Source organism: Crinia signifera, chromosome 11, assembly GCF_055691185.1.
Source record: "Crinia signifera chromosome 11, ASM5569118v1, whole genome shotgun sequence".
Taxonomy (NCBI): domain Eukaryota; kingdom Metazoa; phylum Chordata; class Amphibia; order Anura; family Myobatrachidae; genus Crinia; species Crinia signifera.
In genome coordinates this window covers 109,593,994-109,619,548 of record NC_139227.1, presented here as the reverse complement: position 1 = coordinate 109,619,548, position 25,555 = coordinate 109,593,994, and the positions used below count along the sequence as shown (strand labels likewise).

General features: G+C 36.7%; 29 non-coding genes across 29 annotated transcripts; all 29 read left to right on the top strand.

Annotated features, from left to right (window-relative positions):
- Window positions 1-1,594: 1,594 nt before the first annotated feature.
- TRNAT-AGU (transfer RNA threonine (anticodon AGU)) lies at window positions 1,595-1,668 on the top strand. The gene has a single exon. It is a non-coding gene; the product is annotated as a tRNA-Thr (tRNA).
- Window positions 1,669-1,948: 280 nt separating this feature from the next.
- On the top strand, window positions 1,949-2,022 carry TRNAT-AGU (transfer RNA threonine (anticodon AGU)). Its single transcript has one exon. It is a non-coding gene; the product is annotated as a tRNA-Thr (tRNA).
- A 987-nt stretch (window positions 2,023-3,009) lies between these two features.
- On the top strand, window positions 3,010-3,083 carry TRNAT-AGU (transfer RNA threonine (anticodon AGU)). The gene has a single exon. It is a non-coding gene; the product is annotated as a tRNA-Thr (tRNA).
- A 2,010-nt stretch (window positions 3,084-5,093) lies between these two features.
- On the top strand, window positions 5,094-5,167 carry TRNAT-AGU (transfer RNA threonine (anticodon AGU)). The gene has a single exon. It is a non-coding gene; the product is annotated as a tRNA-Thr (tRNA).
- Window positions 5,168-5,447: 280 nt separating this feature from the next.
- TRNAT-AGU (transfer RNA threonine (anticodon AGU)) lies at window positions 5,448-5,521 on the top strand. Its single transcript has one exon. It is a non-coding gene; the product is annotated as a tRNA-Thr (tRNA).
- A 1,363-nt stretch (window positions 5,522-6,884) lies between these two features.
- Window positions 6,885-6,958, top strand: TRNAT-AGU (transfer RNA threonine (anticodon AGU)). The gene has a single exon. It is a non-coding gene; the product is annotated as a tRNA-Thr (tRNA).
- A 280-nt stretch (window positions 6,959-7,238) lies between these two features.
- Window positions 7,239-7,312, top strand: TRNAT-AGU (transfer RNA threonine (anticodon AGU)). Its single transcript has one exon. It is a non-coding gene; the product is annotated as a tRNA-Thr (tRNA).
- A 634-nt stretch (window positions 7,313-7,946) lies between these two features.
- TRNAT-AGU (transfer RNA threonine (anticodon AGU)) lies at window positions 7,947-8,020 on the top strand. Its single transcript has one exon. It is a non-coding gene; the product is annotated as a tRNA-Thr (tRNA).
- Window positions 8,021-8,299: 279 nt separating this feature from the next.
- Window positions 8,300-8,373, top strand: TRNAT-AGU (transfer RNA threonine (anticodon AGU)). Its single transcript has one exon. It is a non-coding gene; the product is annotated as a tRNA-Thr (tRNA).
- Window positions 8,374-10,383: 2,010 nt separating this feature from the next.
- Window positions 10,384-10,457, top strand: TRNAT-AGU (transfer RNA threonine (anticodon AGU)). Its single transcript has one exon. It is a non-coding gene; the product is annotated as a tRNA-Thr (tRNA).
- A 280-nt stretch (window positions 10,458-10,737) lies between these two features.
- On the top strand, window positions 10,738-10,811 carry TRNAT-AGU (transfer RNA threonine (anticodon AGU)). Its single transcript has one exon. It is a non-coding gene; the product is annotated as a tRNA-Thr (tRNA).
- Window positions 10,812-12,174: 1,363 nt separating this feature from the next.
- On the top strand, window positions 12,175-12,248 carry TRNAT-AGU (transfer RNA threonine (anticodon AGU)). The gene has a single exon. It is a non-coding gene; the product is annotated as a tRNA-Thr (tRNA).
- Window positions 12,249-12,527: 279 nt separating this feature from the next.
- On the top strand, window positions 12,528-12,601 carry TRNAT-AGU (transfer RNA threonine (anticodon AGU)). The gene has a single exon. It is a non-coding gene; the product is annotated as a tRNA-Thr (tRNA).
- A 2,010-nt stretch (window positions 12,602-14,611) lies between these two features.
- TRNAT-AGU (transfer RNA threonine (anticodon AGU)) lies at window positions 14,612-14,685 on the top strand. Its single transcript has one exon. It is a non-coding gene; the product is annotated as a tRNA-Thr (tRNA).
- Window positions 14,686-14,965: 280 nt separating this feature from the next.
- TRNAT-AGU (transfer RNA threonine (anticodon AGU)) lies at window positions 14,966-15,039 on the top strand. The gene has a single exon. It is a non-coding gene; the product is annotated as a tRNA-Thr (tRNA).
- A 634-nt stretch (window positions 15,040-15,673) lies between these two features.
- On the top strand, window positions 15,674-15,747 carry TRNAT-AGU (transfer RNA threonine (anticodon AGU)). Its single transcript has one exon. It is a non-coding gene; the product is annotated as a tRNA-Thr (tRNA).
- Window positions 15,748-16,380: 633 nt separating this feature from the next.
- On the top strand, window positions 16,381-16,454 carry TRNAT-AGU (transfer RNA threonine (anticodon AGU)). The gene has a single exon. It is a non-coding gene; the product is annotated as a tRNA-Thr (tRNA).
- A 280-nt stretch (window positions 16,455-16,734) lies between these two features.
- TRNAT-AGU (transfer RNA threonine (anticodon AGU)) lies at window positions 16,735-16,808 on the top strand. The gene has a single exon. It is a non-coding gene; the product is annotated as a tRNA-Thr (tRNA).
- A 634-nt stretch (window positions 16,809-17,442) lies between these two features.
- Window positions 17,443-17,516, top strand: TRNAT-AGU (transfer RNA threonine (anticodon AGU)). Its single transcript has one exon. It is a non-coding gene; the product is annotated as a tRNA-Thr (tRNA).
- Window positions 17,517-17,796: 280 nt separating this feature from the next.
- Window positions 17,797-17,870, top strand: TRNAT-AGU (transfer RNA threonine (anticodon AGU)). The gene has a single exon. It is a non-coding gene; the product is annotated as a tRNA-Thr (tRNA).
- Window positions 17,871-18,150: 280 nt separating this feature from the next.
- On the top strand, window positions 18,151-18,224 carry TRNAT-AGU (transfer RNA threonine (anticodon AGU)). The gene has a single exon. It is a non-coding gene; the product is annotated as a tRNA-Thr (tRNA).
- A 634-nt stretch (window positions 18,225-18,858) lies between these two features.
- Window positions 18,859-18,932, top strand: TRNAT-AGU (transfer RNA threonine (anticodon AGU)). Its single transcript has one exon. It is a non-coding gene; the product is annotated as a tRNA-Thr (tRNA).
- A 280-nt stretch (window positions 18,933-19,212) lies between these two features.
- Window positions 19,213-19,286, top strand: TRNAT-AGU (transfer RNA threonine (anticodon AGU)). Its single transcript has one exon. It is a non-coding gene; the product is annotated as a tRNA-Thr (tRNA).
- A 279-nt stretch (window positions 19,287-19,565) lies between these two features.
- TRNAT-AGU (transfer RNA threonine (anticodon AGU)) lies at window positions 19,566-19,639 on the top strand. Its single transcript has one exon. It is a non-coding gene; the product is annotated as a tRNA-Thr (tRNA).
- Window positions 19,640-21,649: 2,010 nt separating this feature from the next.
- Window positions 21,650-21,723, top strand: TRNAT-AGU (transfer RNA threonine (anticodon AGU)). The gene has a single exon. It is a non-coding gene; the product is annotated as a tRNA-Thr (tRNA).
- Window positions 21,724-23,898: 2,175 nt separating this feature from the next.
- Window positions 23,899-23,972, top strand: TRNAT-AGU (transfer RNA threonine (anticodon AGU)). Its single transcript has one exon. It is a non-coding gene; the product is annotated as a tRNA-Thr (tRNA).
- A 634-nt stretch (window positions 23,973-24,606) lies between these two features.
- Window positions 24,607-24,680, top strand: TRNAT-AGU (transfer RNA threonine (anticodon AGU)). Its single transcript has one exon. It is a non-coding gene; the product is annotated as a tRNA-Thr (tRNA).
- A 280-nt stretch (window positions 24,681-24,960) lies between these two features.
- TRNAT-AGU (transfer RNA threonine (anticodon AGU)) lies at window positions 24,961-25,034 on the top strand. The gene has a single exon. It is a non-coding gene; the product is annotated as a tRNA-Thr (tRNA).
- A 279-nt stretch (window positions 25,035-25,313) lies between these two features.
- Window positions 25,314-25,387, top strand: TRNAT-AGU (transfer RNA threonine (anticodon AGU)). The gene has a single exon. It is a non-coding gene; the product is annotated as a tRNA-Thr (tRNA).
- The last annotated feature ends 168 nt before the right edge of the window (window positions 25,388-25,555 follow it).

Here is a 25,555-nt window from a genome sequence, read left to right as displayed (position 1 = left end):
TGTGCAAAACCTTTAGATTCATTCACTATGGCTTACTTTGTCATCATTATACAAAGTTTAAAGAAGTCGGTAATTTCCAAGTAACACAGCATCTAAAATGTGGTGCTGTGGCTTAGATGGTTAAAACCTTTAGATTTATTCACACTGGCTTATTTTGTTACCATTATACGAAGTTTAGAGAAGCAGGCAATTTTGAAGTAACACAGCAGCTTTCATGTGGTGCTGTGGCTTAGTTGAACAGGAGATCCTGAGTTCAAATCTCAGCAGTGTCTTATTTTCATTCCGTTTTCTGATCTTTGTGTGCAGGTTGCTGTTAATGCATAGAAAAGTAAGATGTGCAAAACCTTTAGATTCATTCACTCTGGCTTACTTTGTCATCATTATACAAAGTCTAAAGAAGTCGGTAATTTCCAAGTAACACAGCATCTAAAATGTGGTGCTATGGCTTAGATGGTTAAAACCTTTAGATTTATTCACTCTGGCTTATTTTGTTACCATTATACGAAGTTTAGAGAAGCAGGCAATTTTCAAGTAACACAGTAGCTTTCATGTGGTGCTGTGGCTTAGTTGGTTAAAGCGCCTGTCTAGTAAACAGGAGATCCTGAGTTAAAATCTCAGCAGTGCCTTATTTTCATTCCGTTTTCTGATCTTTGTGTGCAGGTTGCGGTTAAAGCATAGAAAAGTAAGATGTGCAAAACCTTTAGATTCATTCACTATGGCTTACTTTGTCATCATTATACAAAGTTTAAAGAAGTCGGTAATTTCCAAGTAACACAGCATCTAAAATGTGGTGCAATGGCTTAGATGGTTAAAACCTTTAGATTTATTCACTCTGGCTTATTTTGTTACCATTATACGAAGTTTAGAGAAGCAGGCAATTTTCAAGTAACACAGTAGCTTTCATGTGGTGCTGTGGCTTAGTTGGTTAAAGCGCCTGTCTAGTAAACAGGAGATCCTGAGTTAAAATCTCAGCAGTGCCTTATTTTCATTCCGTTTTATGATCTTTGTGTGCAGGTTGCGGTTAAAGCATAGAAAAGTAAGATGTGCAAAACCTTTAGATTCATTCACTATGGCTTACTTTGTCATCATTATACAAAGTTTAAAGAAGTCGGTAATTTCCAAGTAACACAGCATCTAAAATGTGGTGCTGTGGCTTAGATGGTTAAAACCTTTAGATTTATTCACACTGGCTTATTTTGTTACCATTATACGAAGTTTAGAGAAGCAGGCAATTTTGAAGTAACACAGCAGCTTTCATGTGGTGCTGTGGCTTAGTTGAACAGGAGATCCTGAGTTCAAATCTCAGCAGTGTCTTATTTTCATTCCGTTTTCTGATCTTTGTGTGCAGGTTGCTGTTAAAGCATAGAAAAGTAAGATGTGCAAAACCTTTAGATTCATTCACTCTGGCTTACTTTGTCATCATTATACAAAGTCTAAAGAAGTCGGTAATTTCCAAGTAACACAGCATCTAAAATGTGGTGCTATGGCTTAGATGGTTAAAACCTTTAGATTTATTCACTCTGGCTTATTTTGTTACCATTATACGAAGTTTAGAGAAGCAGGCAATTTTCAAGTAAATCAGTAGCTTTCATGTGGTGCTGTGGCTTAGTTGGTTAAAGCGCCTGTCTAGTAAACAGGAGATCCTGAGTTCAAATCTCAGCAGTGCCTTATTTTCATTCCGTTTTCTGATCTTTGTGTGCAGGTTGCTGTTAAAGCATAGAAAAGTAAGATGTGCAAAACCTTTAGATTCATTCACTATGGCTTACTTTGTCATCATTATACAAAGTTTAAAGAAGTCGGTAATTTCCAAGTAACACAGCATCTAAAATGTGGTGCTGTGGCTTAGATGGTTAAAACCTTTAGATTTATTCACTCTGGCTTAATTTGTTACCATTATACGAAGTTTAGAGAAGCAGACAATTTTCAAGTAACACGGTAGCTTTCATGTGGTGCTGTGGCTTAGTTGGTCAAAGCGCCTGTCTAGTAAACAGGAGATCCTGAGTTCAAATCTCAGCAGTGCCTTATTTTCATTCCGTTTTATGATCTTTGTGTGCAGGTTGCGGTTAAAGCATAGAAAAGTAAGATGTGCAAAACCTTTAGATTCATTCACTATGGCTTACTTTGTCATCATTATACAAAGTTTAAAGAAGTCTGTAATTTCCAAGTAACACAGCATCTAAAATGTGGTGCTATATCTTAGATGGTTAAAATCTTTAGATTTATTCACTCTGGCTTATTTTGTTACCATTATACGAAGTTTAGAGAAGCAGGCAATTTTCAAGTAACACAGTAGCTTTCATGTGGTGCTGTGGCTTAGTTGGTTAAAGTGCCTGTCTAGTAAACAGGAGATCCTGAGTTAAAATCTCAGCAGTGCCTTATTTTCATTCCGTTTCATGATCTTTGTGTGCAGGTTGCGGTTAAAGCATAGAAAAGTAAGATGTGCAAAATCTTTAGATTCATTCACTCTGGCTTACTTTGTCATCATTATACAGAGTTTAAAGAAGTCGGTAATTTCCAAGTAACACAGCATCTAAAATGTGGTGCTGTGGCTTAGATGGTTAAAACCTTTAGATTTATTCACTCTGGCTTAATTTGTTACCATAATACGAAGTTTAGAGAAGCAGACAATTTTCAAGTAACACGGTAGCTTTCATGTGGTGCTGTGGCTTAGTTGGTCAAAGCGCCTGTCTAGTAAACAGGAGATCCCGAGTTCAAATCTCAGCAGTGCCTTATTTTCATTCTGTTTTAGGATCTTTGTTTGAAGTTTGCTGTTAAAGCATAGAAAATAAGATGTGCAGAACCTTTAGATTCATTCACTATGGCTTACTTTGTCATCATTATACAAAGTTTAAAGAAGTCGGTAATTTCCAAGTAACACAGCATCTAAAATGTGGTGCTGTGGCTTAGATGGTTAAAACCTTTAGATTTATTCACTCTGGCTTAATTTGTTACTATTATACGAAGTTTAGAGAAGCAGACAATTTTCAAGTAACACAGTAGCTTTCATGTGGTGCTGTGGCTTAGTTGGTCAAAGCGCCTGTCTAGTAAACAGGAGATCCTGAGTTCAAATCTCAGCAGTGCCTTATTTTCATTCCGTTTTCTGATCTTTGTGTGCAGGTTGCGGTTAAAGCATAGAAAAGTAAGATGTGCAAAACCTTTAGATTCATTCACTATGGCTTACTTTGTCATCATTATACAAAGTTTAAAGAAGTCAGTAATTTCCAAGTAACACAGCATCTAAAATGTGGTGCTATGGCTTAGATGGTTAAAACCTTTAGATTTATTCACTCTGGCTTAGTTTGTTACCATTATACGAAGTTTAGAGAAGCAGGCAATTTTCAAGTAACACAGTAGCTTTCATGTGGTGCTGTGGCTTAGTTGGTTAAAGCGCCTGTCTAGTAAACAGGAGATCCTGAGTTAAAATCTCAGCAGTGCCTTATTTTCATTCCGTTTTATGATCTTTGTGTGCAGGTTGCGGTTAAAGCATAGAAAAGTAAGATGTGCAAAACCTTTAGATTCATTCACTATGGCTTACTTTGTCATCATTATACAAAGTTTAAAGAAGTCGGTAATTTCCAAGTAACACAGCATCTAAAATGTGGTGCTGTGGCTTAGATGGTTAAAACCTTTAGATTTATTCACACTGGCTTATTTTGTTACCATTATACGAAGTTTAGAGAAGCAGGCAATTTTGAAGTAACACAGCAGCTTTCATGTGGTGCTGTGGCTTAGTTGAACAGGAGATCCTGAGTTCAAATCTCAGCAGTGTCTTATTTTCATTCCGTTTTCTGATCTTTGTGTGCAGGTTGCTGTTAATGCATAGAAAAGTAAGATGTGCAAAACCTTTAGATTCATTCACTCTGGCTTACTTTGTCATCATTATACAAAGTCTAAAGAAGTCGGTAATTTCCAAGTAACACAGCATCTAAAATGTGGTGCTATGGCTTAGATGGTTAAAACCTTTAGATTTATTCACTCTGGCTTATTTTGTTACCATTATACGAAGTTTAGAGAAGCAGGCAATTTTCAAGTAACACAGTAGCTTTCATGTGGTGCTGTGGCTTAGTTGGTTAAAGCGCCTGTCTAGTAAACAGGAGATCCTGAGTTAAAATCTCAGCAGTGCCTTATTTTCATTCCGTTTTCTGATCTTTGTGTGCAGGTTGCGGTTAAAGCATAGAAAAGTAAGATGTGCAAAACCTTTAGATTCATTCACTATGGCTTACTTTGTCATCATTATACAAAGTTTAAAGAAGTCGGTAATTTCCAAGTAACACAGCATCTAAAATGTGGTGCTATGGCTTAGATGGTTAAAACCTTTAGATTTATTCACTCTGGCTTATTTTGTTACCATTATACGAAGTTTAGAGAAGCAGGTAATTTTCAAGTAACACAGTAGCTTTCATGTGGTGCTGTGGCTTAGTTGGTTAAAGCGCCTGTCTAGTAAACAGGAGATCCTGAGTTAAAATCTCAGCAGTGCCTTATTTTCATTCCGTTTTATGATCTTTGTGTGCAGGTTGCGGTTAAAGCATAGAAAAGTAAGATGTGCAAAACCTTTAGATTCATTCACTATGGCTTACTTTGTCATCATTATACAAAGTTTAAAGAAGTCGGTAATTTCCAAGTAACACAGCATCTAAAATGTGGTGCTGTGGCTTAGATGGTTAAAACCTTTAGATTTATTCACACTAGCTTATTTTGTTACCATTATACGAAGTTTAGAGAAGCAGGCAATTTTGAAGTAACACAGCAGCTTTCATGTGGTGCTGTGGCTTAGTTGAACAGGAGATCCTGAGTTCAAATCTCAGCAGTGTCTTATTTTCATTCCGTTTTCTGATCTTTGTGTGCAGGTTGCTGTTAAAGCATAGAAAAGTAAGATGTGCAAAACCTTTAGATTCATTCACTCTGGCTTACTTTGTCATCATTATACAAAGTCTAAAGAAGTCGGTAATTTCCAAGTAACACAGCATCTAAAATGTGGTGCTATGGCTTAGATGGTTAAAACCTTTAGATTTATTCACTCTGGCTTATTTTGTTACCATTATACGAAGTTTAGAGAAGCAGGCAATTTTCAAGTAAATCAGTAGCTTTCATGTGGTGCTGTGGCTTAGTTGGTTAAAGCGCCTGTCTAGTAAACAGGAGATCCTGAGTTCAAATCTCAGCAGTGCCTTATTTTCATTCCGTTTTCTGATCTTTGTGTGCAGGTTGCTGTTAAAGCATAGAAAAGTAAGATGTGCAAAATCTTTAGATTTATTCACTCTGGCTTACTTTGTCATCATTATACAGAGTTTAAAGAAGTCGGTAATTTCCAAGTAACACAGCATCTAAAATGTGGTGCTGTGGCTTAGATGGTTAAAACCTTTAGATTTATTCACTCTGGCTTAATTTGTTACCATTATACGAAGTTTAGAGAAGCAGACAATTTTCAAGTAACACAGTAGCTTTCATGTGGTGCTGTGGCTTAGTTGGTCAAAGCGCCTGTCTAGTAAACAGGAGATCCTGAGTTCAAATCTCAGCAGTGTCTTATTTTCATTCCGTTTTATGATCTTTGTGTGCAGGTTGCGGTTAAAGCATAGAAAAGTAAGATGTGCAAAACCTTTAGATTCATTCACTATGGCTTACTTTGTCATCATTATACAGAGTTTAAAGAAGTCGGTAATTTCCAAGTAACACAGCATCTAAAATGTGGTGCTGTGGCTTAGATGGTTAAAACCTTTAGATTTATTCACTCTGGCTTAATTTGTTACCATTATACGAAGTTTAGAGAAGCAGACAATTTTCAAGTAACACGGTAGCTTTCATGTGGTGCTGTGGCAATTTTCAAGTAACACAGTAGCTTTCATGTGGTGCTGTGGCTTAGTTGGTTAAAGCGCCTGTCTAGTAAACAGGAGATCCTGAGTTAAAATCTCAGCAGTGCCTTATTTTCATTCCGTTTTCTGATCTTTGTGTGCAGGTTGCGGTTAAAGCATAGAAAAGTAAGATGTGCAAAACCTTTAGATTCATTCACTATGGCTTACTTTGTCATCATTATACAAAGTTTAAAGAAGTCGGTAATTTCCAAGTAACACAGCATCTAAAATGTGGTGCAATGGCTTAGATGGTTAAAACCTTTAGATTTATTCACTCTGGCTTATTTTGTTACCATTATACGAAGTTTAGAGAAGCAGGCAATTTTCAAGTAACACAGTAGCTTTCATGTGGTGCTGTGGCTTAGTTGGTTAAAGCGCCTGTCTAGTAAACAGGAGATCCTGAGTTAAAATCTCAGCAGTGCCTTATTTTCATTCCGTTTTATGATCTTTGTGTGCAGGTTGCGGTTAAAGCATAGAAAAGTAAGATGTGCAAAACCTTTAGATTCATTCACTATGGCTTACTTTGTCATCATTATACAAAGTTTAAAGAAGTCGGTAATTTCCAAGTAACACAGCATCTAAAATGTGGTGCTGTGGCTTAGATGGTTAAAACCTTTAGATTTATTCACACTGGCTTATTTTGTTACCATTATACGAAGTTTAGAGAAGCAGGCAATTTTGAAGTAACACAGCAGCTTTCATGTGGTGCTGTGGCTTAGTTGAACAGGAGATCCTGAGTTCAAATCTCAGCAGTGTCTTATTTTCATTCCGTTTTCTGATCTTTGTGTGCAGGTTGCTGTTAAAGCATAGAAAAGTAAGATGTGCAAAACCTTTAGATTCATTCACTCTGGCTTACTTTGTCATCATTATACAAAGTCTAAAGAAGTCGGTAATTTCCAAGTAACACAGCATCTAAAATGTGGTGCTATGGCTTAGATGGTTAAAACCTTTAGATTTATTCACTCTGGCTTATTTTGTTACCATTATACGAAGTTTAGAGAAGCAGGCAATTTTCAAGTAAATCAGTAGCTTTCATGTGGTGCTGTGGCTTAGTTGGTTAAAGCGCCTGTCTAGTAAACAGGAGATCCTGAGTTCAAATCTCAGCAGTGCCTTATTTTCATTCCGTTTTCTGATCTTTGTGTGCAGGTTGCTGTTAAAGCATAGAAAAGTAAGATGTGCAAAACCTTTAGATTCATTCACTATGGCTTACTTTGTCATCATTATACAAAGTTTAAAGAAGTCGGTAATTTCCAAGTAACACAGCATCTAAAATGTGGTGCTGTGGCTTAGATGGTTAAAACCTTTAGATTTATTCACTCTGGCTTAATTTGTTACCATTATACGAAGTTTAGAGAAGCAGACAATTTTCAAGTAACACGGTAGCTTTCATGTGGTGCTGTGGCTTAGTTGGTCAAAGCGCCTGTCTAGTAAACAGGAGATCCTGAGTTCAAATCTCAGCAGTGCCTTATTTTCATTCCGTTTTATGATCTTTGTGTGCAGGTTGCGGTTAAAGCATAGAAAAGTAAGATGTGCAAAACCTTTAGATTCATTCACTATGGCTTACTTTGTCATCATTATACAAAGTTTAAAGAAGTCTGTAATTTCCAAGTAACACAGCATCTAAAATGTGGTGCTATATCTTAGATGGTTAAAATCTTTAGATTTATTCACTCTGGCTTATTTTGTTACCATTATACGAAGTTTAGAGAAGCAGGCAATTTTCAAGTAACACAGTAGCTTTCATGTGGTGCTGTGGCTTAGTTGGTTAAAGTGCCTGTCTAGTAAACAGGAGATCCTGAGTTAAAATCTCAGCAGTGCCTTATTTTCATTCCGTTTCATGATCTTTGTGTGCAGGTTGCGGTTAAAGCATAGAAAAGTAAGATGTGCAAAATCTTTAGATTCATTCACTCTGGCTTACTTTGTCATCATTATACAGAGTTTAAAGAAGTCGGTAATTTCCAAGTAACACAGCATCTAAAATGTGGTGCTGTGGCTTAGATGGTTAAAACCTTTAGATTTATTCACTCTGGCTTAATTTGTTACCATAATACGAAGTTTAGAGAAGCAGACAATTTTCAAGTAACACGGTAGCTTTCATGTGGTGCTGTGGCTTAGTTGGTCAAAGCGCCTGTCTAGTAAACAGGAGATCCTGAGTTCAAATCTCAGCAGTGCCTTATTTTCATTCTGTTTTAGGATCTTTGTTTGAAGTTTGCTGTTAAAGCATAGAAAATAAGATGTGCAGAACCTTTAGATTCATTCACTATGGCTTACTTTGTCATCATTATACAAAGTTTAAAGAAGTCGGTAATTTCCAAGTAACACAGCATCTAAAATGTGGTGCTGTGGCTTAGATGGTTAAAACCTTTAGATTTATTCACTCTGGCTTAATTTGTTACTATTATACGAAGTTTAGAGAAGCAGACAATTTTCAAGTAACACAGTAGCTTTCATGTGGTGCTGTGGCTTAGTTGGTCAAAGCGCCTGTCTAGTAAACAGGAGATCCTGAGTTCAAATCTCAGCAGTGCCTTATTTTCATTCCGTTTTCTGATCTTTGTGTGCAGGTTGCGGTTAAAGCATAGAAAAGTAAGATGTGCAAAACCTTTAGATTCATTCACTATGGCTTACTTTGTCATCATTATACAAAGTTTAAAGAAGTCAGTAATTTCCAAGTAACACAGCATCTAAAATGTGGTGCTATGGCTTAGATGGTTAAAACCTTTAGATTTATTCACTCTGGCTTATTTTGTTACCATTATACGAAGTTTAGAGAAGCAGGCAATTTTCAAGTAACACAGTAGCTTTCATGTGGTGCTGTGGCTTAGTTGGTTAAAGCGCCTGTCTAGTAAACAGGAGATCCTGAGTTAAAATCTCAGCAGTGCCTTATTTTCATTCCGTTTTATGATCTTTGTGTGCAGGTTGCGGTTAAAGCATAGAAAAGTAAGATGTGCAAAACCTTTAGATTCATTCACTATGGCTTACTTTGTCATCATTATACAAAGTTTAAAGAAGTCGGTAATTTCCAAGTAACACAGCATCTAAAATGTGGTGCTGTGGCTTAGATGGTTAAAACCTTTAGATTTATTCACACTGGCTTATTTTGTTACCATTATACGAAGTTTAGAGAAGCAGGCAATTTTGAAGTAACACAGCAGCTTTCATGTGGTGCTGTGGCTTAGTTGAACAGGAGATCCTGAGTTCAAATCTCAGCAGTGTCTTATTTTCATTCCGTTTTCTGATCTTTGTGTGCAGGTTGCTGTTAATGCATAGAAAAGTAAGATGTGCAAAACCTTTAGATTCATTCACTCTGGCTTACTTTGTCATCATTATACAAAGTCTAAAGAAGTCGGTAATTTCCAAGTAACACAGCATCTAAAATGTGGTGCTATGGCTTAGATGGTTAAAACCTTTAGATTTATTCACTCTGGCTTATTTTGTTACCATTATACGAAGTTTAGAGAAGCAGGCAATTTTCAAGTAACACAGTAGCTTTCATGTGGTGCTGTGGCTTAGTTGGTTAAAGCGCCTGTCTAGTAAACAGGAGATCCTGAGTTAAAATCTCAGCAGTGCCTTATTTTCATTCCGTTTTCTGATCTTTGTGTGCAGGTTGCGGTTAAAGCATAGAAAAGTAAGATGTGCAAAACCTTTAGATTCATTCACTATGGCTTACTTTGTCATCATTATACAAAGTTTAAAGAAGTCGGTAATTTCCAAGTAACACAGCATCTAAAATGTGGTGCTATGGCTTAGATGGTTAAAACCTTTAGATTTATTCACTCTGGCTTATTTTGTTACCATTATACGAAGTTTAGAGAAGCAGGTAATTTTCAAGTAACACAGTAGCTTTCATGTGGTGCTGTGGCTTAGTTGGTTAAAGCGCCTGTCTAGTAAACAGGAGATCCTGAGTTAAAATCTCAGCAGTGCCTTATTTTCATTCCGTTTTATGATCTTTGTGTGCAGGTTGCGGTTAAAGCATAGAAAAGTAAGATGTGCAAAACCTTTAGATTCATTCACTATGGCTTACTTTGTCATCATTATACAAAGTTTAAAGAAGTCGGTAATTTCCAAGTAACACAGCATCTAAAATGTGGTGCTGTGGCTTAGATGGTTAAAACCTTTAGATTTATTCACACTAGCTTATTTTGTTACCATTATACGAAGTTTAGAGAAGCAGGCAATTTTGAAGTAACACAGCAGCTTTCATGTGGTGCTGTGGCTTAGTTGAACAGGAGATCCTGAGTTCAAATCTCAGCAGTGTCTTATTTTCATTCCGTTTTCTGATCTTTGTGTGCAGGTTGCTGTTAAAGCATAGAAAAGTAAGATGTGCAAAACCTTTAGATTCATTCACTCTGGCTTACTTTGTCATCATTATACAAAGTCTAAAGAAGTCGGTAATTTCCAAGTAACACAGCATCTAAAATGTGGTGCTATGGCTTAGATGGTTAAAACCTTTAGATTTATTCACTCTGGCTTATTTTGTTACCATTATACGAAGTTTAGAGAAGCAGGCAATTTTCAAGTAAATCAGTAGCTTTCATGTGGTGCTGTGGCTTAGTTGGTTAAAGCGCCTGTCTAGTAAACAGGAGATCCTGAGTTCAAATCTCAGCAGTGCCTTATTTTCATTCCGTTTTCTGATCTTTGTGTGCAGGTTGCTGTTAAAGCATAGAAAAGTAAGATGTGCAAAATCTTTAGATTTATTCACTCTGGCTTACTTTGTCATCATTATACAGAGTTTAAAGAAGTCGGTAATTTCCAAGTAACACAGCATCTAAAATGTGGTGCTGTGGCTTAGATGGTTAAAACCTTTAGATTTATTCACTCTGGCTTAATTTGTTACCATTATACGAAGTTTAGAGAAGCAGACAATTTTCAAGTAACACAGTAGCTTTCATGTGGTGCTGTGGCTTAGTTGGTCAAAGCGCCTGTCTAGTAAACAGGAGATCCTGAGTTCAAATCTCAGCAGTGTCTTATTTTCATTCCGTTTTATGATCTTTGTGTGCAGGTTGCGGTTAAAGCATAGAAAAGTAAGATGTGCAAAACCTTTAGATTCATTCACTATGGCTTACTTTGTCATCATTATACAGAGTTTAAAGAAGTCGGTAATTTCCAAGTAACACAGCATCTAAAATGTGGTGCTGTGGCTTAGATGGTTAAAACCTTTAGATTTATTCACTCTGGCTTAATTTGTTACCATTATACGAAGTTTAGAGAAGCAGACAATTTTCAAGTAACACGGTAGCTTTCATGTGGTGCTGTGGCAATTTTCAAGTAACACAGTAGCTTTCATGTGGTGCTGTGGCTTAGTTGGTTAAAGCGCCTGTCTAGTAAACAGGAGATCCTGAGTTAAAATCTCAGCAGTGCCTTATTTTCATTCCGTTTTATGATCTTTGTGTGCAGGTTGCGGTTAAAGCATAGAAAAGTAAGATGTGCAAAACCTTTAGATTCATTCACTATGGCTTACTTTGTCATCATTATACAAAGTTTAAAGAAGTCGGTAATTTCCAAGTAACACAGCATCTAAAATGTGGTGCTGTGGCTTAGATGGTTAAAACCTTTAGATTTATTCACACTGGCTTATTTTGTTACCATTATACGAAGTTTAGAGAAGCAGGCAATTTTGAAGTAACACAGCAGCTTTCATGTGGTGCTGTGGCTTAGTTGAACAGGAGATCCTGAGTTCAAATCTCAGCAGTGTCTTATTTTCATTCCGTTTTATGATCTTTGTGTGCAGGTTGCTGTTAATGCATAGAAAAGTAAGATGTGCAAAACCTTTAGATTCATTCACTCTGGCTTACTTTGTCATCATTATACAAAGTCTAAAGAAGTCGGTAATTTCCAAGTAACACAGCATCTAAAATGTGGTGCTATGGCTTAGATGGTTAAAACCTTTAGATTTATTCACTCTGGCTTATTTTGTTACCATTATACGAAGTTTAGAGAAGCAGGCAATTTTCAAGTAACACAGTAGCTTTCATGTGGTGCTGTGGCTTACTTTGTTAAAGCGCCTGTCTAGTAAACAGGAGATCCTGAGTTAAAATCTCAGCAGTGCCTTATTTTCATTCCGTTTTATGATCTTTGTGTGCAGGTTGCTGTTAATGCATAGAAAAGTAAGATGTGCAAAACCTTTAGATTCATTCACTCTGGCTTACTTTGTCATCATTATACAAAGTCTAAAGAAGTCGGTAATTTCCAAGTAACACAGCATCTAAAATGTGGTGCTATGGCTTAGATGGTTAAAACCTTTAGATTTATTCACTCTGGCTTATTTTGTTACCATTATACGAAGTTTAGAGAAGCAGGCAATTTTCAAGTAACACAGTAGCTTTCATGTGGTGCTGTGGCTTAGTTGGTTAAAGCGCCTGTCTAGTAAACAGGAGATCCTGAGTTCAAATCTCAGCAGTGCCTTATTTTCATTCCGTTTTCTGATCTTTGTGTGCAGGTTGCTGTTAAAGCATAGAAAAGTAAGATGTGCAAAATCTTTAGATTTATTCACTCTGGCTTACTTTGTCATCATTATACAGAGTTTAAAGAAGTCGGTAATTTCCAAGTAACACAGCATCTAAAATGTGGTGCTGTGGCTTAGATGGTTAAAACCTTTAGATTTATTCACTCTGGCTTAATTTGTTACCATTATACGAAGTTTAGAGAAGCAGACAATTTCAAGTAACACAGTAGCTTTCATGTGGTGCTGTGGCTTAGTTGGTCAAAGCGCCTGTCTAGTAAACAGGAGATCCTGAGTTCAAATCTCAGCAGTGTCTTATTTTCATTCCGTTTTATGATCTTTGTGTGCAGGTTGCGGTTAAAGCATAGAAAAGTAAGATGTGCAAAACCTTTAGATTCATTCACTATGGCTTACTTTGTCATCATTATACAGAGTTTAAAGAAGTCGGTAATTTCCAAGTAACACAGCATCTAAAATGTGGTGCTGTGGCTTAGATGGTTAAAACCTTTAGATTTATTCACTCTGGCTTAATTTGTTACCATTATACGAAGTTTAGAGAAGCAGACAATTTTCAAGTAACACGGTAGCTTTCATGTGGTGCTGTGGCTTAGTTGGTCAAAGCGCCTGTCTAGTAAACAGGAGATCCTAAGTTCAAATCTCAGCAGTGCCTTATTTTCATTCCGTTTTATGATCTTTGTGTGCAGGTTGTGGTTATAGCATAGAAAAGTAAGATGTGCAAAACCTTTAGATTCATTCACTATGGCTTACTTTGTCATCATTGTACAAAGTTTAAAGAAGTCGGTAATTTCCAAGTAACACAGCATCTAAAATGTGGTGCTGTGGCTTAGATGGTTAAAACCTTTAGATTTATTCACTCTGGCTTATTTTGTTACCATTATACGAAGTTTAGAGAAGCAGGCAATTTTCAAGTAACACAGTAGCTTTCATGTGGTGCTGTGGCTTAGTTGGTTAAAGCGCCTGTCTAGTAAACAGGAGATCCTGAGTTAAAATCTCAGCAGTGCCTTATTTTCATTCCGTTTTATGATCTTTGTGTGCAGGTTGCGGTTAAAGCATAGAAAAGTAAGATGTGCAAAACCTTTAGATTCATTCACTATGGCTTACTTTGTCATCATTATACAAAGTTTAAAGAAGTCGGTAATTTCCAAGTAACACAGCATCTAAAATGTGGTGCTGTGGCTTAGATGGTTAAAACCTTTAGATTTATTCACACTGGCTTATTTTGTTACCATTATACGAAGTTTAGAGAAGCAGGCAATTTTGAAGTTACACAGCAGCTTTCATGTGGTGCTGTGGCTTAGTTGAACAGGAGATCCTGAGTTCAAATCTCAGCAGTGTCTTATTTTCATTCCGTTTTATGATCTTTGTGTGCAGGTTGCTGTTAATGCATAGAAAAGTAAGATGTGCAAAACCTTTAGATTCATTCACTCTGGCTTACTTTGTCATCATTATACAAAGTCTAAAGAAGTCGGTAATTTCCAAGTAACACAGCATCTAAAATGTGGTGCTATGGCTTAGATGGTTAAAACCTTTAGATTTATTCACTCTGGCTTATTTTGTTACCATTATACGAAGTTTAGAGAAGCAGGCAATTTTCAAGTAACACAGTAGCTTTCATGTGGTGCTGTGGCTTACTTGGTTAAAGCGCCTGTCTAGTAAACAGGAGATCCTGAGTTAAAATCTCAGCAGTGCCTTATTTTCATTCCGTTTTATGATCTTTGTGTGCAGGTTGCGGTTAAAGCATAGAAAAGTAAGATGTGCAAAACCTTTAGATTCATTCACTATGGCTTACTTTGTCATCATTATACAAAGTTTAAAGAAGTCGGTAATTTCCAAGTAACACAGCATCTAAAATGTGGTGCTGTGGCTTAGATGGTTAAAACCTTTAGAATTATTCACACTGGCTTATTTTGTTACCATTATATGAAGTTTAGAGAAGCAGGCAATTTTGAAGTAACACAGCAGCTTTCATGTGGTGCTGTGGCTTAGTTGAACAGGAGATCCTGAGTTCAAATCTCAGCAGTGTCTTATTTTCATTCCGTTTTCTGATCTTTGTGTGCAGGTTGCTGTTAAAGCATAGAAAAGTAAGATGTGCAAAACCTTTAGATTCATTCACTCTGGCTTACTTTGTCATCATTATACAAAGTCTAAAGAAGTCGGTAATTTCCAAGTAACACAGCATCTAAAATGTGGTGCTATGGCTTAGATGGTTAAAACCTTTAGATTTATTCACTCTGGCTTATTTTGTTACCATTATACGAAGTTTAGAGAAGCAGGCAATTTTCAAGTAAATCAGTAGCTTTCATGTGGTGCTGTGGCTTAGTTGGTTAAAGCGCCTGTCTAGTAAACAGGAGATCCTGAGTTCAAATCTCAGCAGTGCCTTATTTTCATTCCATTTTCTGATCTTTGTGTGCAGGTTGCTGTTAAAGCATAGAAAAGTAAGATGTGCAAAATCTTTAGATTTATTCACTCTGGCTTACTTTGTCATCATTATACAGAGTTTAAAGAAGTCGGTAATTTCCAAGTAACACAGCATCTAAAATGTGGTGCTGTGGCTTAGATGGTTAAAACCTTTAGATTTATTCACTCTGGCTTAATTTGTTACCATTATACGAAGTTTAGAGAAGCAGACAATTTTCAAGTAACACAGTAGCTTTCATGTGGTGCTGTGGCTTAGTTGGTCAAAGCGCCTGTCTAGTAAACAGGAGATCCTGAGTTCAAATCTCAGCAGTGTCTTATTTTCATTCCGTTTTATGATCTTTGTGTGCAGGTTGCGGTTAAAGCATAGAAAAGTAAGATGTGCAAAACCTTTAGATTCATTCACTATGGCTTACTTTGTCATCATTATACAGAGTTTAAAGAAGTCGGTAATTTCCAAGTAACACAGCATCTAAAATGTGGTGCTGTGGCTTAGATAGTTAAAACCTTTAGATTTATTCACTCTGGCTTAATTTGTTACCATTATACGAAGTTTAGAGAAGCAGACAATTTTCAAGTAACACGGTAGCTTTCATGTGGTGCTGTGGCTTAGTTGGTCAAAGCGCCTGTCTAGTAAACAGGAGATCCTAAGTTCAAATCTCAGCAGTGCCTTATTTTCATTCCGTTTTATGATCTTTGTGTGCAGGTTGCGGTTAAAGCATAGAAAAGTAAGATGTGCAAAATCTTTAGATTCATTCACTCTGGCTTACTTTGTCATCATTATACAGAGTTTAAAGAAGTCGGTAATTTCCAAGTAACACAGCATCTAAAATGTGGTGCTGTGGCTTAGATGGTTAAAACCTTTAGATTTATTCACTCTGGCTTATTTTGTTACCATTATACGAAGTTTAGAGAAGCAGACAATTTTCAAGTAACACAGTAGCTTTCATGTGGTGCTGTGGCTTAGTTGGTCAAAGCGCCTGTCTAGTAAACATGAGATCCTGAGTTCAAATCTCAGCAGTGCCTTATTTTCATTCTGTTTTAGGATCTTTGTTTGAAGTTTGCTGTTAAAGCATAGAAAATAAGATGTGCAGAACCTTTAGATTCATTCACTATGGCTTTTTTTGTCATCATTATACAAAGTTTAAAGAAGTCGGTAATTTCCAAGTAACACAGCATCTAAAATGTGGTGCTATGGCTTAGATGGTTAAAACCTTTAGATTTATTCACTCTGGCTTATTTCGTTACCATTATACGAAGTTTAGAGAAGCAGGCAATTTTCAAGTAACACAGTAGCTTTCATGTGGTGCTGTGGCTTAGTTGGTTAAAGCGCATGTCTAGTAAACAGGAGATCCTGAGTTCAAATCTCAGCAGTGCCTTATTTTCATTCCGTTTTATGATCTTTGTGTGCAGGTTGCGGTAAAAGCATAGAAAAGTAAGATGTGCAAAACCTTTAGATTCATTCACTATGGCTTACTTTGTCATCATTATACAAAGTTTAAAGAAGTCGGTAATTTCCAAGTAACACAGCATCTAAAATGTGGTGCTATGGCTTAGATGGTTAAAACCTTTAGATTTATTCACTCTGGCTTATTTTGTTACCATTATACGAAGTTTAGAGAAGCAGGCAATTTTCGAGTAAATCAGTAGCTTTCATGTGGTGCTGTGGCTTAGTTGGTTAAAGCGCCTGTCTAGTAAACAGGAGATCCTGAGTTCAAATCTCAGCAGTGCCTTATTTTCATTCCGTTTTATGATCTTTGTGTGCAGGTTGCGGTTAAAGCATAGAAAAGTAAGATGTGCAAAACTTTTAGATTCATTCACTATGGCTTACTTTGTCATCATTATACAGAGTTTAAAGAAGTCGGTAATTTCCAAGTAACACAGCATCTAAAATGTGGTGCTGTGGCTTAGATGGTTAAAACCTTTAGATTTATTCACTCTGGCTTAATTTGTTACCATTATACGAAGTTTAGAGAAGCAGACAATTTTCAAGTAACATGGTTGCTTTCATGTGGTGCTGTGGCTTAGTTGGTCAAAGCGCCTGTCTAGTAAACAGGAGATCCTGAGTTCAAATCTCAGCAGTGCCTTATTTTCATTCCGTTTTATGATCTTTGTGTGCAGGTTGCGGTTAAAGCATAGAAAAGTAAGATGTGCAAAACCTTTAGATTCATTCACTATGGCTTACTTTGTCATCATTATACAAAGTTTAAAGAAGTCTGTAATTTCCAAGTAACACAGCATCTAAAATGTGGTGCTATATCTTAGATGGTTAAAACCTTTAGATTTATTCACTCTGGCTTATTTTGTTACCATTATACGAAGTTTAGAGAAGCAGGCAATTTTCAAGTAACACAGTAGCTTTCATGTGGTGCTGTGGCTTAGTTGGTTAAAGCGCCTGTCTAGTATACAGGAGATCCTGAGTTAAAATCTCAGCAGTGCCTTATTTTCATTCTTTTTTATGATCTTTGTGTGCAGGTTGCGGTTAAAGCATAGAAAAGTAAGATGTGCAAAATCTTTAGATTCATTCACTCTGGCTTACTTTGTCATCATTATACAGAGTTTAAAGAAGTCGGTAATTTCCAAGTAACACAGCATCTAAAATGTGGTGCTGTGGCTTAGATGGTTAAAACCTTTAGATTTATTCACTCTGGCTTAATTTGTTACCATTATACGAAGTTTAGAGAAGCAGACAATTTTCAAGTAACACGGTAGCTTTCATGTGGTGCTGTGGCTTAGTTGGTCAAAGCGCCTGTCTAGTAAACAGGAGATCCTGAGTTCAAATCTCAGCAGTGCCTTATTTTCATTCCGTTTTCTGATCTTTGTGTGCAGGTTGCTGTTAAAGCATAGAAAAAAAAGATGTGCAAAATCTTTAGATTCATTCACTCTGGCTTACTTTGTCATCAGTATACAAAGTTTAAAGAAGTTGGTAATTTCCAAGTAACACAGCATCTAAAATGTGGTGCTGTGGCTTAGATGGTTAAAACCTTTAGATTTATTCACTCTGGCTTAATTTGTTACCATTATACGAAGTTTAGAGAAGCAGGCAATTTTCAACTAACACAGTAGTTTTCATGTGGTGCTGTGGCTTAGTTGGTCAAAGCGCCTGTCTAGTAAACAGGAGATCCTGAGTTCAAATCTCAGCAGTGCCTTATTTTCATTCCGTTTTATGATCTTTGTGTGCAGGTTGCGGTTAAAGCATAGAAAAGTAAGATGTGCAAAACTTTTAGATTCATTCACTATGGCTTACTTTGTCATCATTATACAGAGTTTAAAGAAGTCGGTAATTTCCAAGTAACACAGCATCTAAAATGTGGTGCTGTGGCTTAGATGGTTAAAACCTTTAGATTTATTCACTCTGGCTTAATTTGTTACCATTATACGAAGTTTAGAGAAGCAGACAATTTTCAAGTAACATGGTTGCTTTCATGTGGTGCTGTGGCTTAGTTGGTCAAAGCGCCTGTCTAGTAAACAGGAGATCCTGAGTTCAAATCTCAGCAGTGCCTTATTTTCATTCCGTTTTATGATCTTTGTGTGCAGGTTGCGGTTAAAGCATAGAAAAGTAAGATGTGCAAAACCTTTAGATTCATTCACTATGGCTTACTTTGTCATCATTATACAAAGTTTAAAGAAGTCTGTAATTTCCAAGTAACACAGCATCTAAAATGTGGTGCTATATCTTAGATGGTTAAAACCTTTAGATTTATTCACTCTGGCTTATTTTGTTACCATTATACGAAGTTTAGAGAAGCAGGCAATTTTCAAGTAACACAGTAGCTTTCATGTGGTGCTGTGGCTTAGTTGGTTAAAGCGCCTGTCTAGTATACAGGAGATCCTGAGTTAAAATCTCAGCAGTGCCTTATTTTCATTCTTTTTTATGATCTTTGTGTGCAGGTTGCGGTTAAAGCATAGAAAAGTAAGATGTGCAAAATCTTTAGATTCATTCACTCTGGCTTACTTTGTCATCATTATACAGAGTTTAAAGAAGTCGGTAATTTCCAAGTAACACAGCATCTAAAATGTGGTGCTGTGGCTTAGATGGTTAAAACCTTTAGATTTATTCACTCTGGCTTAATTTGTTACCATTATACGAAGTTTAGAGAAGCAGACAATTTTCAAGTAACACGGTAGCTTTCATGTGGTGCTGTGGCTTAGTTGGTCAAAGCGCCTGTCTAGTAAACAGGAGATCCTGAGTTCAAATCTCAGCAGTGCCTTATTTTCATTCCGTTTTCTGATCTTTGTGTGCAGGTTGCTGTTAAAGCATAGAAAAGTAAGATGTGCAAAATCTTTAGATTCATTCACTCTGGCTTACTTTGTCATCAGTATACAAAGTTTAAAGAAGTTGGTAATTTCCAAGTAACACAGCATCTAAAATGTGGTGCTGTGGCTTAGATGGTTAAAACCTTTAGATTTATTCACTCTGGCTTAATTTGTTACCATTATACGAAGTTTAGAGAAGCAGGCAATTTTCAACTAACACAGTAGTTTTCATGTGGTGCTGTGGCTTAGTTGGTCAAAGCGCCTGTCTAGTAAACAGGAGATCCTGAGTTCAAATCTCAGCAGTGCCTTATTTTCATTCTGTTTTAGGATCTTTGTTTGAAGTTTGCTGTTAAAGCATAGAAAATAAGATGTGCAGAACCTTTAGATTCATTCACTATGGCTTACTTTGTCATCATTATACAAAGTTTAAAGAAGTCGGTAATTTCCAAGTAACACAGCATCTAAAATGTGGTGCTGTGGCTTAGATGGTTAAAACCTTTAGATTTATTCACTCTGGCTTAATTTGTTACTATTATACGAAGTTTAGAGAAGCAGACAATTTTCAAGTAACACAGTAGCTTTCATGTGGTGCTGTGGCTTAGTTGGTCAAAGCGCCTGTCTAGTAAACAGGAGATCCTGAGTTCAAATCTCAGCAGTGCCTTATTTTCATTCCGTTTTATGATCTTTGTGTGCAGGTTGCGGTTAAAGCATAGAAAAGTAAGATGTGCAAAACCTTTAGATTCATTCACTATGGCTTACTTTGTCATCATTATACAAAGTTTAAAGAAGTCGGTAATTTCCAAGTAACACAGCATCTAAAATGTGGTGCTATGGCTTAGATGGTTAAAACCTTTAGATTTATTCACTCTGGCTTATTTTGTTACCATTATACGAAGTTTAGAGAAGCAGGCAATTTTCAAGTAACACAGTAGCTTTCATGTGGTGCTGTGGCTTAGTTGGTTAAAGCGCCTGTCTAGTAAACAGGAGATCCTGAGTTAAAATCTCAGCAGTGCCTTATTTTCATTCCGTTTTATGATCTTTGTGTGCAGGTTGCGGTTAAAGCATAGAAAAGTAAGATGTGCAAAACCTTTAGATTCATTCACTATGGCTTACTTTGTCATCATTATACAAAGTTTAAAGAAGTCGGTAATTTCCAAGTAACACAGCATCTAAAATGTGGTGCTGTGGCTTAGATGGTTAAAACCTTTAGATTTATTCACACTGGCTTATTTTGTTACCATTATACGAAGTTTAGAGAAGCAGGCAATTTTGAAGTAACACAGCAGCTTTCATGTGGTGCTGTGGCTTAGTTGAACAGGAGATCCTGAGTTCAAATCTCAGCAGTGTCTTATTTTCATTCCGTTTTCTGATCTTTGTGTGCAGGTTGCTGTTAATGCATAGAAAAGTAAGATGTGCAAAACCTTTAGATTCATTCACTCTGGCTTACTTTGTCATCATTATACAAAGTCTAAAGAAGTCGGTAATTTCCAAGTAACACAGCATCTAAAATGTGGTGCTATGGCTTAGATGGTTAAAACCTTTAGATTTATTCACTCTGGCTTATTTTGTTACCATTATACGAAGTTTAGAGAAGCAGGCAATTTTCAAGTAACACAGTAGCTTTCATGTGGTGCTGTGGCTTAGTTGGTTAAAGCGCCTGTCTAGTAAACAGGAGATCCTGAGTTAAAATCTCACCAGTGCCTTATTTTCATTCCGTTTTCTGATCTTTGTGTGCAGGTTGCGGTTAAAGCATAGAAAAGTAAGATGTGCAAAACCTTTAGATTCATTCACTATGGCTTATTTTGTCATCATTATACAAAGTTTAAAGAAGTCGGTAATTTCCAAGTAACACAGCATCTAAAATGTGGTGCTATGGCTTAGATGGTTAAAACCTTTAGATTTATTCACTCTGGCTTATTTTGTTACCATTATACGAAGTTTAGAGAAGCAGGCAATTTTCAAGTAACACAGTAGCTTTCATGTGGTGCTGTGGCTTACTTGGTTAAAGCGCCTGTCTAGTAAACAGGAGATCCTGAGTTAAAATCTCAGCAGTGCCTTATTTTCATTCCGTTTTATGATCTTTGTGTGCAGGTTGCGGTTAAAGCATAGAAAAGTAAGATGTGCAAAACCTTTAGATTCATTCACTATGGCTTACTTTGTCATCATTATACAAAGTTTAAAGAAGTCGGTAATTTCCAAGTAACACAGCATCTAAAATGTGGTGCTGTGGCTTAGATGGTTAAAACCTTTAGAAGTATTCACACTGGCTTATTTTGTTACCATTATATGAAGTTTAGAGAAGCAGGCAATTTTGAAGTAACACAGCAGCTTTCATGTGGTGCTGTGGCTTAGTTGAACAGGAGATCCTGAGTTCAAATCTCAGCAGTGTCTTATTTTCATTCCGTTTTCTGATCTTTGTGTGCAGGTTGCTGTTAAAGCATAGAAAAGTAAGATGTGCAAAACCTTTAGATTCATTCACTCTGGCTTACTTTGTCATCATTATACAAAGTCTAAAGAAGTCGGTAATTTCCAAGTAACACAGCATCTAAAATGTGGTGCTATGGCTTAGATGGTTAAAACCTTTAGATTTATTCACTCTGGCTTATTTTGTTACCATTATACGAAGTTTAGAGAAGCAGGCAATTTTCAAGTAAATCAGTAGCTTTCATGTGGTGCTGTGGCTTAGTTGGTTAAAGCGCCTGTCTAGTAAACAGGAGGTCCTGAGTTCAAATCTCAGCAGTGTCTTATTTTCATTCCGTTTTATGATCTTTGTGTGCAGGTTGCGGTTAAAGCATAGAAAAGTAAGATGTGCAAAACCTTTAGATTCATTCACTATGGCTTACTTTGTCATCATTATACAGAGTTTAAAGAAGTCGGTAATTTCCAAGTAACACAGCATCTAAAATGTGGTGCTGTGGCTTAGATGGTTAAAACCTTTAGATTTATTCACTCTGGCTTAATTTGTTACCATTATACGAAGTTTAGAGAAGCAGACAATTTTCAAGTAACACGGTAGCTTTCATGTGGTGCTGTGGCTTAGTTGGTCAAAGCGCCTGTCTAGTAAACAGGAGATCCTAAGTTCAAATCTCAGCAGTGCCTTATTTTCATTCCGTTTTATGATCTTTGTGTGCAGGTTGCGGTTAAAGCATAGAAAAGTAAGATGTGCAAAACCTTTAGATTCATTCACTATGGCTTACTTTGTCATCATTATACAAAGTTTAAAGAAGTCGGTAATTTCCAAGTAACACAGCATCTAAAATGTGGTGCTATGGCTTAGATGGTTAAAACCTTTAGATTTATTCACTCTGGCTTATTTTGTTACCATTATACGAAGTTTAGAGAAGCAGGCAATTTTCAAGTAACACAGTAGCTTTCATGTGGTGCTGTGGCTTAGTTGGTTAAAGCGCCTGTCTAGTAAACAGGAGATCCTGAGTTAAAATCTCAGCAGTGCCTTATTTTCATTCCGTTTTATGATCTTTGTGTGCAGGTTGCGGTTAAAGCATAGAAAAGTAAGATGTGCAAAACCTTTAGATTCATTCACTATGGCTTACTTTGTCATCATTATACAAAGTTTAAAGAAGTCGGTAATTTCCAAGTACACAGCATCTAAAATGTGGTGCTGTGGCTTAGATGGTTAAAACCTTTAGATTTATTCACACTGGCTTATTTTGTTACCATTATACGAAGTTTAGAGAAGCAGGCAATTTTGAAGTAACACAGCAGCTTTCATGTGGTGCTGTGGCTTAGTTGAACAGGAGATCCTGAGTTCAAATCTCAGCAGTGTCTTATTTTCATTCCGTTTTCTGATCTTTGTGTGCAGGTTGCTGTTAATGCATAGAAAAGTAAGATGTGCAAAACCTTTAGATTCATTCACTCTGGCTTACTTTGTCATCATTATACAAAGTCTAAAGAAGTCGGTAATTTCCAAGTAACACAGCATCTAAAATGTGGTGCTATGGCTTAGATGGTTAAAACCTTTAGATTTATTCACTCTGGCTTATTTTGTTACCATTATACGAAGTTTAGAGAAGCAGGCAATTTTCAAGTAACACAGTAGCTTTCATTTGGTGCTGTGGCTTACTTGGTTAAAGCGCCTGTCTAGTAAACAGGAGATCCTGAGTTAAAATCTCAGCAGTGCCTTATTTTCATTCCGTTTTATGATCTTTGTGTGCAGGTTGCGGTTAAAGCATAGAAAAGTAAGATGTGCAAAACCTTTAGATTCATTCACTATGGCTTACTTTGTCATCATTATACAAAGTTTAAAGAAGTCGGTAATTTCCAAGTAACACAGCATCTAAAATGTGGTGCTGTGGCTTAGATGGTTAAAACCTTTAGAATTATTCACACTGGCTTATTTTGTTACCATTATATGAAGTTTAGAGAAGCAGGCAATTTTGAAGTAACACAGCAGCTTTCATGTGGTGCTGTGGCTTAGTTGAACAGGAGATCCTGAGTTCAAATCTCAGCAGTGTCTTATTTTCATTCCGTTTTCTGATCTTTGTGTGCAGGTTGCTGTTAAAGCATAGAAAAGTAAGATGTGCAAAACCTTTAGATTCATTCACTATGGCTTACTTTGTCATCATTATACAAAGTCTAAAGAAGTCGGTAATTTCCAAGTAACACAGCATCTAAAATGTGGTGCTATGGCTTAGATCATGGGTCTTCAAACTGTGGCCCTCCAGATGTTGTGAAACTACAAATCCCAGCATGCCTTGCCACATATTTGCTATAAGGGAGTGTTAAAACTGTGGCAAAGCATGTTGGGATTTGTAGTTTCACAACATCTGGAGGGCCACAGTTTGAAGACCCATGGCTTAGATGGTTAAAACCTTTAGATTTATTCACTCTGGCTTATTTTGTTACCATTATACGAAGTTTAGAGAAGCAGGCAATTTTCAAGTAAATCAGTAGCTTTCATGTGGTGCTGTGGCTTAGTTGGTTAAAGCGCCTGTCTAGTAAACAGGAGATCCTGAGTTCAAATCTCAGCAGTGCCTTATTTTCATTCCGTTTTCTGATCTTTGTGTGCAGGTTGCTGTTAAAGCATAGAAAAGTAAGATGTGCAAAATCTTTAGATTTATTCACTCTGGCTTACTTTGTCATCATTATACAGAGTTTAAAGAAGTCGGTAATTTCCAAGTAACACAGCATCTAAAATGTGGTGCTGTGGCTTAGATGGTTAAAACCTTTAGATTTATTCACTCTGGCTTATTTTGTTACCATTATACGAAGTTTAGAGAAGCAGACAATTTTCAAGTAACACAGTAGCTTTCATGTGGTGCTGTGGCTTAGTTGGTTAAAGCGCCTGTCTAGTATACAGGAGATCCTGAGTTAAAATCTCAGCAGTGCCTTATTTTCATTCTTTTTTATGATCTTTGTGTGCAGGTTGCGGTTAAAGCATAGAAAAGTAAGATGTGCAAAATCTTTAGATTCATTCACTCTGGCTTACTTTGTCATCATTATACAAAGTTTAAAGAAGTCGGTAATTTCCAAGTAACACAGCATCTAAAATGTGGTGCTGTGGCTTAGATGGTTAAAACCTTTAGATTTATTCACTCTGGCTTAATTTGTTACCATTATACGAAGTTTAGAGAAGCAGACAATTTTCAAGTAACACGGTAGCTTTCATGTGGTGCTGTGGCTTAGTTGGTCAAAGCGCCTGTCTAGTAAACAGGAGATCCTGAGTTCAAATCTCAGCAGTGCCTTATTTTCATTCCGTTTTCTGATCTTTGTGTGCAGGTTGCTGTTAAAGCATAGAAAAGTAAGATGTGCAAAATCTTTAGATTCATTCACTCTGGCTTACTTTGTCATCAGTATACAAAGTTTAAAGAAGTTGGTAATTTCCAAGTAACACAGCATCTAAAATGTGGTGCTGTGGCTTAGATGGTTAAAACCTTTAGATTTATTCACTCTGGCTTAATTTGTTACCATTATACGAAGTTTAGAGAAGCAGGCAATTTTCAACTAACACAGTAGCTTTCATGTGGTGCTGTGGCTTAGTTGGTCAAAGCGCCTGTCTAGTAAACAGGAGATCCTGAGTTCAAATCTCAGCAGTGCCTTATTTTCATTCTGTTTTAGGATCTTTGTTTGAAGTTTGCTGTTAAAGCATAGAAAATAAAATGTGCAGAACCTTTAGATTCATTCACTATGGCTTACTTTGTCATCATTATACAAAGTTTAAAGAAGTCGGTAATTTCCAAGTAACACAGCATCTAAAATGTGGTGCTGTGGCTTAGATGGTTAAAACCTTTAGATTTATTCACTCTGGCTTAATTTGTTACTATTATACGAAGTTTAGAGAAGCAGACAATTTTCAAGTAACACAGTAGCTTTCATGTGGTGCTGTGGCTTAGTTGGTCAAAGCGCCTGTCTAGTAAACAGGAGATCCTGAGTTCAAATCTCAGCAGTGCCTTATTTTCATTCCGTTTTCTGATCTTTGTGTGCAGGTTGCGGTTAAAGCATAGAAAAGTAAGATGTGCAAAACCTTTAGATTCATTCACTATGGCTTACTTTGTCATCATTATACAAAGTTTAAAGAAGTCGGTAATTTCCAAGTAACACAGCATCTAAAATGTGGTGC